A 12,149-nucleotide genomic window follows, 5' to 3' on the forward strand; every position below is an offset into this window, starting at 1 on the left:
TAGAGGGTGAGTAGAAGGTGTTGTCGCCAGGCTGACTGCCTGGCAACTGCAGGCTTAAATGGTGACGTGGTGATTGACAACAGGTACATGAGTTCAAGTGAATCAGGTGTGTGAGTCGTGAAAACAGGTGAACTGATTGGTAGTCATGGAAACAAAAACAAACCAGGGTGCGCAAAAAAAGGAACTAATGGAGTCAAAAACAAAACAGAACATAACTAAACAGAACATGATCACAAAGAAATGACAGGTCTTACTTAAAAATGCACGCATTTAGTTGTATTCAGTGTTTAAAAAATATTATACGGCTCTCACGGAAATACATTTTGAAATATTTGGCTTTCATGACTCTCTCAACCAAAAAGGTTCCCAACCCCTGCACTACGCCATGCCGACCTTTATGCGATTTCATATTACCGGTATTGAAATGAATTATATTTATATAGCGCTTTTCTCTAGTGACTCAAAGCGCTTCACATAGTGAAACCCGATATCTAAGTTACATTTAAACCAGTGTGGGTGGCACCGAGAGCAGGTGGGTAAAGTGTCTTGCCCAAGGACACAACAGCTGTGACTAAGATGGCGGAAGCGGGAATCGAACCTGCCACCCTTAAGTTGCTGACACGGCCACTCTACCAACCGAGCTATGCCGCCCCAATTCAAGCCAGGCGCATACTATATGCTTAATTCATTCCATAATGTTGAAAAATGTAAAGATTTGTAAACCGAAAAGGTTTACTTTACTTTTGAAAATTCCTATAGAATAACCAGCAGGTTAATAAGACATGCTACCAAGCATTTTATTGCCACAAGTATTAAAACACACATATTAATGAATAAGAGGTTTGATAAATCCCCCGAAATTGTAATTCTTTATCTTCGAACGTTGGACTCCCTCTATCGAAATACTTCAATCTTTTCCACACATAAAGTTAGTTTCCAAATATCCATTATGTCTCTTCAACCTCAGACACGACATCACAGCTCCGCCGCTGCGAGGCTGCGTGGACCATGTGACCGCCGACGGCCAGACGGTTGAATACGTCACAACGGTGGCCGTGAGCGACGGCTGTCCCTTCTCACTGCTGGTAAAAAAAGAAGCTGCTATTGTTTTCACATATTTCACTAAGTTGGGCTATATAGCATCATCCACTTAACACCATTAGGAGCATTCCATTCGACGCCAGTCAATGGACAATAAGACAATAATATAAAGCTACAGACCCCCAAACCAGTCAAGTTGGCACTTTGTGTAAATGGTAAATAAAAACAAAATACAAAGATTTGCAAATCCTTTTCAACTTATATTCAATTGAATAGACTGCAAAGAAAATATATTTAACATTTGAACTTAAAAACTTTGTTATTTTTTGCACATATTAGCTCATTTGGAATTTGTTGCCTGCAACACGTTCCAAAAATGATGGCACAAGTGGCAAAAAAGACTGAGAATGTTGAGGACTGCTCATCAAACACTTATGTGAAACATCCCACGGGTGAACAGGCTAAATGGGAACAGGAGGGTGCCATGATTGGGTATAAAAGCAGCTTCCGTTAAATGCTCAGTCATTCACAAACAAGGATGGGGCGAGGGTCACCACTTTGTGAACAAATGCGTGAGCAAATTGTTTAAGAACAATGAGCTGTTGCAAGGAATTTAGGGATTTTACCATCTACGGTCCGTAATATCATCAAAAGGTCCAGAGAATTTGGAGAAATCACTGCACGTAAGCGATTATATTACGGACCTTCGAACCCTCAGGCGGTACTGCATCAAAAGGCGACATCAGTGTGTAAAGGATATCACCACATGGGCTCAGGAACACTTAAGAAAACCACTGTCAGTAACTACAGCTCGTTGTTGCATCTGTAAGTGCGAGTTAAAACTCTATTATGCAAAGCCACTGCCATTTATCAACAACATCCAGAAACGCCGCCGGCTTTGCTGGGCCCGAGCTCATCTACAAAACCCAAAACCAGTGAAGTTGGCACGTTGTGTAAATCGTAAATAAAAAAAAAATATTCAATTGAATAGACTGCAAAAACAAGATACTTAACATTCCAACAGGAAAACATTGTTATTTTTTGCAAATATTAGCTCATTTGGAATTTGATGCCTGCAATATGTTCCAAAAAAGCTGTCAGGAGTGGCAAAAAAGACACAGAAAATTCAGTAATTCTCATCAAACACTTTTTTGAAACATCCCACAGGTAAACAGGCTAATTGGGAACAGGTGGGTGCCATGATTGGGAATAAAAGCAGCTTCCATTAAATGCTCAGTCATTCACAAACAAGGATGGGGCGAGGGTCACCACTTTGTCAACAAATGTGTGAGCAAATTGTTTAAGAACAGCATTTCTCAATGAGCTGTTGCAAGGAATTTAGGGATTTTACAATCTACGGTCCGTAATATCATCAAAAGGTTCAGAGAATTTGGAGAAATCACTGCACGTAAGCGATTATATTACGGATGTTCGAACCCTCAGGCGGTACTGCATCAAAAGGCGACATCAGTGTGTAAAGGATATCACCACAAGGGCTCAGGAACACTTCAGAAAACCACCACAGCTCGTCGCTACATCTGTAAGTGCGAGTTAAAACTCTACTACACAAAGCCACAGCCATTTATCAACAACACCGCCGGCCCCGCTGGGCCCGAGCTCATCTAAAATGAACTGTTGCAAAGTAGAAAAGTGGTCTGTGGTCTTGTAGTTTATGTTTAAAGGATATCCGAAAGTGGCAGAGGTGCCATTTATGTAAATTTCCGCTACATAGGTACACTTTGTTAAACTTGGAAGTCAATCTGTTTTTCCATTTCACAACAGTCTCGACACAAGAAACTCAGAAAACAAGCTGCATTGAATGCGAACAAACAACAGGGGAGCATGGTCTCCTGCATTTACTTCTGACCCATGGTGAGAACACATTTTATCCAAGAGCAGGAGGGTACTAGCAAGGAAGTGTAGACTACGGAGTTTTACGCCCTAGTGCCCACAGCTGAGGCACAGCAGCAGAGTAATTAATTCAAGAGGAATCCGAGGGCAGAAATAAACACAGTGCTGCAGAAAAGTGGAGTCTGTAAAACAGATTCAACACTTCAGTCCTAGTGAGATGTGCTGAAAAAAACAAACAGCAATAGCAATATGCACAATTTTTATCCCGCAGGAGACTGAGGGCAAAGTGCAGCAAATTGGAGACTGTAAAACAAAGCTGCATTGAATGCTTCAGTCGGAAGCAGCCGTGCTGAACAACAACAACAGCTGAGAACAATGGTCCTATTTAACTAGAGACCGTACTTATCCTCCAGGAGACGGAGGGCAAAGTGCATCCAAGTGGAGACGAAAGTAGCGCGGGCTGTAAAACTGAGCTGTGCTGAACGCTTCAGTTAAAATGAGACAAACAAACAATAGTGGGGAACAAGCATCTACTGTATTTTATTCCACTATCAGGTTTTATCAGACGGGAGACTGAGGCCAAAGTGCAACTAAGTAGAGAGTGTAAAACCAAGCTGCATTTAATGCTTTAGTCATTACCAGGGGTGCTAACAAGTAACAATGGTAGAGAACAATGGTGTCCCTCATTTAATTGCACAACTTGATTCGGAAACTATTTTTATCCGACAGGAGACTGAGGGCAAAGTGCAGCAAAGTGGTGTGTAGTAGTGCAAACTGAAAATCCAAGCTGCATTGTTACTGTTCAAACTGAGAGTAATGTCACATCCACCAATAAAATTACATATATTGTTTTTTAATGAATACTTGGGGCCCATTACGCTACCGTATTTTAATGTCGGCCATTATGGTGGTAATTGGTGAAAAAAGTCAGAGAACGACTGTCCTGCAGGAAGGTGACACTTTATCTGAGGGGAGACTGAGGGCAAAGTGCACACTCGGAAAATAGCTTTAGCGTCTTTATTCGGGTCATTTTTAGTTGCGTTACTTTGAAAAAATAACATAAGAAATATTGCTTGTATATTAAAATGTACAAATCCCAAAACCAGTGAAGTTGGCACCTTGTGTATTTCGTAAATAAAAACAGAATACAATTATTTGCAAATCCTTTTCAACCATTATTCAATTGAATAGACTGCAAAGAAAAGAGATTTAATGTTATTTTTTGCAAAAATTACACCATTTGGAATTTAACGGCTGCAACATGGTTTCAAAAAAGCCGGCACAAGTGGCAAAACGCCTGAGAAAGTTGAGGAATGCTCATCAAACACTTATTTGGAACATCCCACAAGTGAACAGGCTAATTGGGAACAGGCGGGTGCAATGATTGGGTATAAAAGCAGCTTCCATGAAATGCTCAGTCGTTCACAAACAAGGATGGGGCGAGGGTCACCACTTTGTGAACAAATGCGTGAGCAAATTGTCCAACAGTTCGAGAACAACATTTCTCAAGGAGCTATGGCAAGGAATTTCGGGATTTCACCATCTATGTCATCAAAAGGCCTTGACCTTCAATCCCTCAGGCGGTACTGCATCAAAAATGGACATCAGTGTGTAAAGGATATCACCACATGGGCTCTTGAACACTTCAGAAATCCACTGTCAGTAACTACAGTCGGTCGCTACATCTGTAAGTGCAAGTTAAAACTCTACCATGCACAACGAAAGCCATTTATCAACAACACCCAGAAACTCCGTCGGCTTCGCTGGGCCCGAGCTCATCTTCTATAGACTGATGCTTAGTAGAAAAGTGTTCTGTGTTCTAATGAGTCCACATTCCAATTTTTTTTTAAAACTGTGGACCTTGTGTCCTCTGGACCAAAGAGGAAAAAAAACATCCGGACTGTTATCGGCACAAAGTTCAAAAGCCAGCATCTGTTATGGTATGGGGGTGTATTAGTGCCCAAGGCATGGGTAACTTACACATCTGTGAAGGCACCATTCTTGTTTTGGAGCAACATTTGTGCCATTCAAGCAACTACTTTTTCATGGACGCCCCTGCTTATTTCAGTAAGACAGTGCCAAGCCACATTCTGCACGTGTTACAACAGCGTGGCTTCGTAGCAAAAGAGTGCGGGTACCAGACTGGCCTGTCTGTAGTCCAGACCTGTCTCCCATTGAAAATGTGTGGTGCATTATGAAGCCTAAAATACCCCAACAGAGACCCCGGACTGTTGAACAACTTAAGCCAGGGGTCCCAAAGTGCGGCCCGGGGGTTAATTTTTAACGGCCCCACGGCACATTTTAAGAATACAATTGAAAAAAACGGACAAATTATTATTTTTAATTTTTTCCTTTGTCATGAAAAAGGGAGGTTTTTGTCATGAAAAAGGGAGGTTTTTTTTTGGGTTGGTGCACTAATTATAAGCGTACCTTGTGTTTTTTATGCTGTTTTAATTAAAAAAAAAAAAATATATATATATATATTTTTTTTTACTAAAAAAATAATAAAAATTAATAAAAAAATTCTTCTGCGGCCCGGTACCAATCGATCCGCGGCCCACCACTGCTTTGGGGTCCCCGGGATCCTAACTAAGTGGAGGCCTAAATGTATATTTTTCATACATATATTGTATCCATCCATTTTCTACCGCTTATTCCCTTTCGGGGTCGCGGGGGGCGCTGGCGCCTATCTCAGCTACAATCGGGCGGAAGGCGGCGTACACCCTGGACAAGTCGCCAACTCATCACAGGGCCAACACAGATAGACAGACAACATTCACACTCACATTCACACACTAGGGCCAATTTAGTGTTGCCAATCAACCTATCCCCAAGTGCATGTCTTTGGAATTGGGAGGAAGCCGGAGTACCCGGAGGGAACCCACGCATTCACGGGGAGAACATGCAAACTCCACACAGAAAGATCCCGAGCCTGGATTTGAACCCAGGAGTGCAGGACCTTCGTATTGTGAGGCAGACGCACTAACCCCTCTGCCACCGTGAAGCCACACATATATTGTATTGTTTTTTAAAATAAAAAATATGAAAATGGCCCCCGCTTGCTTTGATTTTTCAGTGTGCGGCCCTCAGTGGAAAAAGTTTGGACTTAAGCTGTACATCAAGCAAGAATGGGAAAGAATTCCACCTGAAAAGCTTCAAAAATTGCTCTCAGTTCCCAAACATCTACTGAGTGTTGTTAAAAGGAAAGGCCATGTAACACAGTAGTAAAAATGCCCCTGTGCCAAGTTTTTTGCAATGTGTTGCTGCCATTAAATTCTAAGTCAATGATTATTTGCAAAAAAAAAAAGAAGTATCTCAGTTGGAACATTACATATATTGTCTTTGCAGTCTATTCAATTGAATATACGTTGAAAAAGATTTGCTAATAATTTTTATTTATAATTTACACAACGTGCCGACTTCACTGGTTTTGGGTTTTGTATGTAAAGTATTTGATGAAAGTAATCCAGATGTTTGGTGTCATGAAGGGTGTCCGCACAGCCACCCTGCATTCCTCTCTATCTGCCGACTGGATGTTTGTGCGGGACCACCAGCGAGTGTCTCTGGGCTTCAGGAGCAAACACAAACACGGCGTCATTCTCAAGGGTCCCTCTCCGGTAAAAAAAAAAGTCTCCAATGAGTCCTGTAGGAGGCTGATTCCATTCCTCGGTGTTCTGCAGAGCCCTACCTCTTTGCACCTCTCCCTGTCTGACGGCTACCTGGTATTTAAAAGTGCTAATTATAGCCTGGTGTCGTCTGAGAGGTACAACGATGGAAGGTGGCACTACCTGACTGCTGCCAGGTCGCCAACAAGGTAGTACTTACAGTCCTGATCAAAAGTTTACATACACTTGTAAAGAACATATAATGTCATGGCTGTCTTGAGTTTCCAACCATTTCTACAACTCTTATTTTTTTGTGATATGGTGATTGGAGCACATACTTGTTGGTCACAAAAAAAACATTCATGAAGTTTGGTTCTTTAATTTATTATAGGTCTACTGAAAATGTGAGCAAATCTGCTGGGTCAAAAGTATACATACAGCAATGTTAAAGGCCTACTGAAATGAGATTTTCTTATTATTATTGACTACTGTAACGTATTATTTTCGGGTCTCCCCATGTCTAGCATTAAAAGATTACAGTTGGTACAAAATGCGGCTGCTAGACTTTTGACAAGAACAAGAAAGTTTGATCACATTACACCTGTACTGGCTCACCTGCACTGGCTTCCTGTGCACTTAAGATGTGACTTTAAGGTTTTACTACTTACGTATAAAATACTACACGGTCTAGCTCCATCTTATCTCGCCGATTGTATTGTACCATATGTCCCGGCAAGAAATCTGCGTTCAAAGGACTCCGGCTTATTAGTGATTCCCAAAGCCCAAAAAAAGTCTGCGGGCTATAGAGCGTTTTCATTTCGGGCTCCATTACTCTGGAATGTCCTCCCGGTAACAGTTCGAGATGCCACCTCAGTAGAAGCATTTAAGTCTCACCTTAATACTCATTTGTATACTCTAGCCTTTAAATAGACTCCCTTTTTAGACCAGTTGATCTGCCGTCTGTTTTCTTTTTCTCATATGTCCCACTCTCCCTTGTGGAGGGGGTCCGGTCCGATCCGGCGGCCATGTACTGCTTGCCTGTGTATCGGCTGGGGACATCTCTGCGCTGCTGATCCGCCTCCGCTTGGGATGGTTTCCTGTTGGCTCCGCTGTGAACGGGACTCTCGCTGCTGTGTTGGATCCGCTTTGGACTGGACTCTCGCGACTGTGTTGGATCCAATATGGATTTAACTTTCACAGTATCATGTTAGACCAGCTCGACATCCATTGCTTTCGTCCTCTCCAAGGTTCTCATAGTCATCATTGTCACCGACGTCCCACTGGGTGTGAGTTTTCCTTGCCCTTATGTGGGCCTACTGAGGATGTGGTAGTGGTTTGTGTTGTGGTTTGTGCAGCCCTTTGAGACACTAGTGATTTAGGGCTATATAAGTAAACATTGATTGATTGATATTTAAACGGGGATAAGAGGTCCATTCTATGTGTCATACTTGATCATTTCGCGATATTGCTATATTTTTGCTGAAAGGATTTTGGTCACTAATAAAAAAGCCTTGCCTTTATTGTAAGTAGCAGACGATGACATCACGGGGTGTGGAGCTCCTCACATCTTCACATTGTTTATAATCATAGCCGCCAGCAGCAAGAGCTATTCGGACCGAAAAAGCGACGATTTCCCCATTCATTTGAGCGAAGATGAAATATTCGTGGATGAGGAAATTTAGAGTGAAGGACTAGAAAAAAGAAAAAAAAGGCGAGGGCAGTGGGAGCAATTCAGATGTTATTAGACACATTTACCAGGATAATTCTGGAAAATCCCTTATCTTTCTATTGTGTTGCTAGTGTTTTAGTGCGATTAAATAGCACCTGAGCGGTCAACGGGTGTGTTGACCGCGAGTGTCTCTGATGGAAGTCACGCAGCTGCAGCAGGACGGAAGCTCCGCTGATGTCTCCGGTAATAGACGACTTATTACCACCATTTTGTCACCGAAAGCTGCCGGTTCACATGTGGTCGGGATCCATGTTCACTTGACCGCTCTGTGCCATAGTAAAGCTTATTTTTGGGGAATTTTAAATGAGGAAACACCAGCTGTGTTTTTGTGGCTAAAGGCTAAAAGCTTCCTACCTCCATCTTTCTACTTTGACTTCGCCATTATTAATTGAACAAATTGCAAAAGATTCAGCAACACAGATGTCCAGAATACTGTGTAATTATGCGATTAAAGCAGACTAATTGTAGCTTGGATCGGGCAGGAAAATAATGCCCGCTACAATCCGAGACGTCAAACGCACGCGTCATCATACTGCAACGTTTTCAACAGGATACAGTTCGAGATGCTACCTCAGTAGAAGCATTTAAGTCTCATCTTAAAACGTATTTGTATACTCTAGCCCAGGGGTCACCAACGTGGTGCCCGCGGGCACCAGGTCGCCCGTAAGGACCAGATGAGTCGCCCGCTGGCCTGTTCTAAAAATAGCTCAAATAGCAGCACTTACCAGTGAGCTGCCTCTATTTTTTTAAATTTTATTTCATTACTAGCAAGCTGGTCAAAACTCAAATAGAATTTGAAAATCCAGGAAAATAGTTTAAAGACCTGGTCTTCACTTGTTTAAATAAATTATTTTATTTTTTTACTTTGCTTCTTATAACTTTCAGAAAGACAATTTTAGAGAAAAAATACAACCTTAAAAATGATTTTAGGATTTTTTTTTTAACACATATACCTTTTTACCTTTTAAATTCCTTCCTCTTCTTTCCTGACAATTTAAATCAATGTTCAAGTATTTTTTTAATTTATTGTAAAGAATAATAAATACATTTTAATTTAATTCTTCATTTTAGCTTCTGTTTTTTCTACGAAGAATATTTGTGAAATATTTCTTCAAACTTATGATTAAAATAAAAAAAAATATATTCTGGCAAATCTTGAAAATCTGTAGAATCAAATTTAAATATTATTTCAAAAGTGGATTTTAACCTATTTAAAACACGTCATCAAGATTCTAAAATTAATCATAACCAAGAAAAATGACTAATAATGTTCCATAAATTCTATTTTTAATTTTTTCAAAAAGTTTCGAATTAGCTAGTTTTTCTCTTCATTTTTTTTTCGGTTGAATTTTGAATTTTAAAGAGTTAAAATTGAAGATAAACTGTTTCAAAATTAAATAAGTGTTTTTTTCATCATTTATTCTCTACAAAAAAACCTTCCGTAAAAGGAAAAAAAAAATTACGACGGAATGACAGACAGAAATACCCATTTTTTAAAATATATATATATTGATGTATTTATTAAAGGTAAATTGGCTGTTTCTGGCAATTTATTTAAGTGTGTATCAAACTGGTAGCCCTTCGCATTAATCAGTACCCAAGAATTAGCTCTTGGTTTCGAAAAGGTTGGTCACCCCTGCTCTAGCCTTTAAATTGACCCCCTTTTTAGACCAGTTGATCTGCCGTTTCTTTTCTTTTTCTCCTATGTCCCCCCTCCCTTGTCTGGTCCGGTGGCCATGGATGAAGTACTGGCTGTCCAAAATCGGGACCCAGGATGGACCGCTCGTCCAGAGTCGGGACCGCTCGCCTGTGTATCGGTTGGGGACATCTCTGCGCTGCTGATCCGCCTCCGCTCCACTTTGGATGGGACTCTCGCTACTATATTGGATCCACCTTGGACTTGATTCTCATGGTCACGTTAGATCCACTATGGATTGGACTTTCACAATATCATGTTAGATCCGCTCGACATCCATTGATTTCAGTCTCCTAGAGGTGGGGGGGGGGGGGGGGGGGTTGCCCACATATGTGGTCCTCTCCAAGGTTTCTCATGGTCGACGTCCCACTGGGGTGAGTTTTTCCTTGCCCTTATGTGGGCCCTACCGAGGATGTCGTTGTGGTTTGTGCAGCCCTTTGAGACACTTGTGATTTAGGGCTATATAAATAAACATTGATTGATTGATTGATCTCTAAGGGAGATGCCAGCCACCCTTCTGAGGAAACTCATTCCGGCCGCTTGTATTTGCAGATTTGGTCCCATTTTCAGCAGATTTGCTCACAATTCCAGTAGACCCGTAATAAATTCATAAAAGAACCCCATCCATCCATCCATTTTCTACCGCTTATTCCCTTTCGGGGTCGCGGGGGGCGCTGGCGCCTATCTCAGCTACAATCGGGCAGAAGGCGGGGTACACCCTGGACAAGTCGCCACCTCATCGCAGGGCCAACACAGATAGACAGACAACATTCACACTCACATTCACACACTAGGGCCAATTTAGTGTTGCCAATCAACCTATCCCCAGGTGCATGTCTTTGGAAGTGGGAGGAAGCCGGAGTACCCGGAGGGAACCCACGCATTCACGGGGAGAACATGCAAACTCCACACAGAAAGATCTTGAGCCTGGATTTGAACCCAGGACTGCAGGACCTTCGTATTGTGAGGCAGACGCACTAACCCCTCTGCCACCGTGAAGCCCCATAAAAGAACCAAACTTCATAAATTTTTTTTTGGTGACCAACAAGTATGTGCAGCCACAATAACCATGGTGTCTTTGAGGTGTTCCCAGACTGGAGCTGAGCGTAGACAACATCGTGCAGGGACAAGCAGCTTTTGGACGAGCAGAGGGCGACACGGCGAGCGAAACACAAGATTTTAAAGGCTGCATCGCTTACATCTATTTCAGGTTTTTAAGTGATTCTTTCAAAAGGGCAGAGCTTCTCAATAATTTCCGGTCATGACATTCCTGGGGAACGGAAAATGTTCCACGACCAGCCCTGACTTGAATTATTATTGAGACCGTGATCATATTTATTCATCGGTGGGTTACACGAAGTATAAGACCACTGGAGAATGATGGAGTCACAAGACTTGGAAGGTGGCCATTTAGTTTTTTCCATTTTGTAGGAAGAAAGAAGGTAACAAACACAACTTTAGTCATTTTAAATTGCAACTTTCTGGCTTTAAGAAACACTATGTTTGTCTTTCACAACCTTCCCATGTTGAAGGAGTTTTTTCCAATTGACATCTATGGTGTCAAACGTCTTACAATAATGTATGACGTCATGTTCCGCACAATAATGTAAGACGTCTCGTTCCGCACAATAATGTAAGACGTCTCGTTCCGCACAATAATGTAAGACGTCTCGTTCCGCACAATAATGTAAGACGTCTCGTTCCGCACAATAATGTAAGACGTCTCGTTCCGTACAATAATGTAAGACGTCTCGTTCCGCACAATAATGTAAGACGTCTCGTTCCGCACAATAATGTAAGACGTCTCGTTCCGCACAATAATGTAAGACGTCTCGTTCCGCACAATAATGTAAGACGTCTCGTTCCGCACAATAATGTAAGACGTCTCGTTCCGCACAATAATGTAAGACGTCTCGTTCCGCACAATAATGTAAGACGTCTCGTTCCGCACAATAATGTAAGACGTCTCGTTCCGCACAATAATGTAAGACGTCTCGTTCCGCACAATAATGTAAGACGTCTCGTTCCGCACAATAATGTAAGACGTCTCGTTCCGCACAATAATGTAAGTCGTCTTGTTCCGCACAATAATGTAAGTCGTCTTGTTCCTCACAATAATGTAAGTCATCTTGTTCCGCACAATAATGTAAGACATGTTGTTCCGCACAATAATGTAAGTCATCTTGTTCCGCACAATAATGTAAGTCATCTTGTTCCGCACAATAAT

The sequence above is a fragment of the Nerophis ophidion genome, linkage group LG26 (genome assembly GCF_033978795.1).
Source record: "Nerophis ophidion isolate RoL-2023_Sa linkage group LG26, RoL_Noph_v1.0, whole genome shotgun sequence".
NCBI lineage: Eukaryota > Metazoa > Chordata > Actinopteri > Syngnathiformes > Syngnathidae > Nerophis > Nerophis ophidion.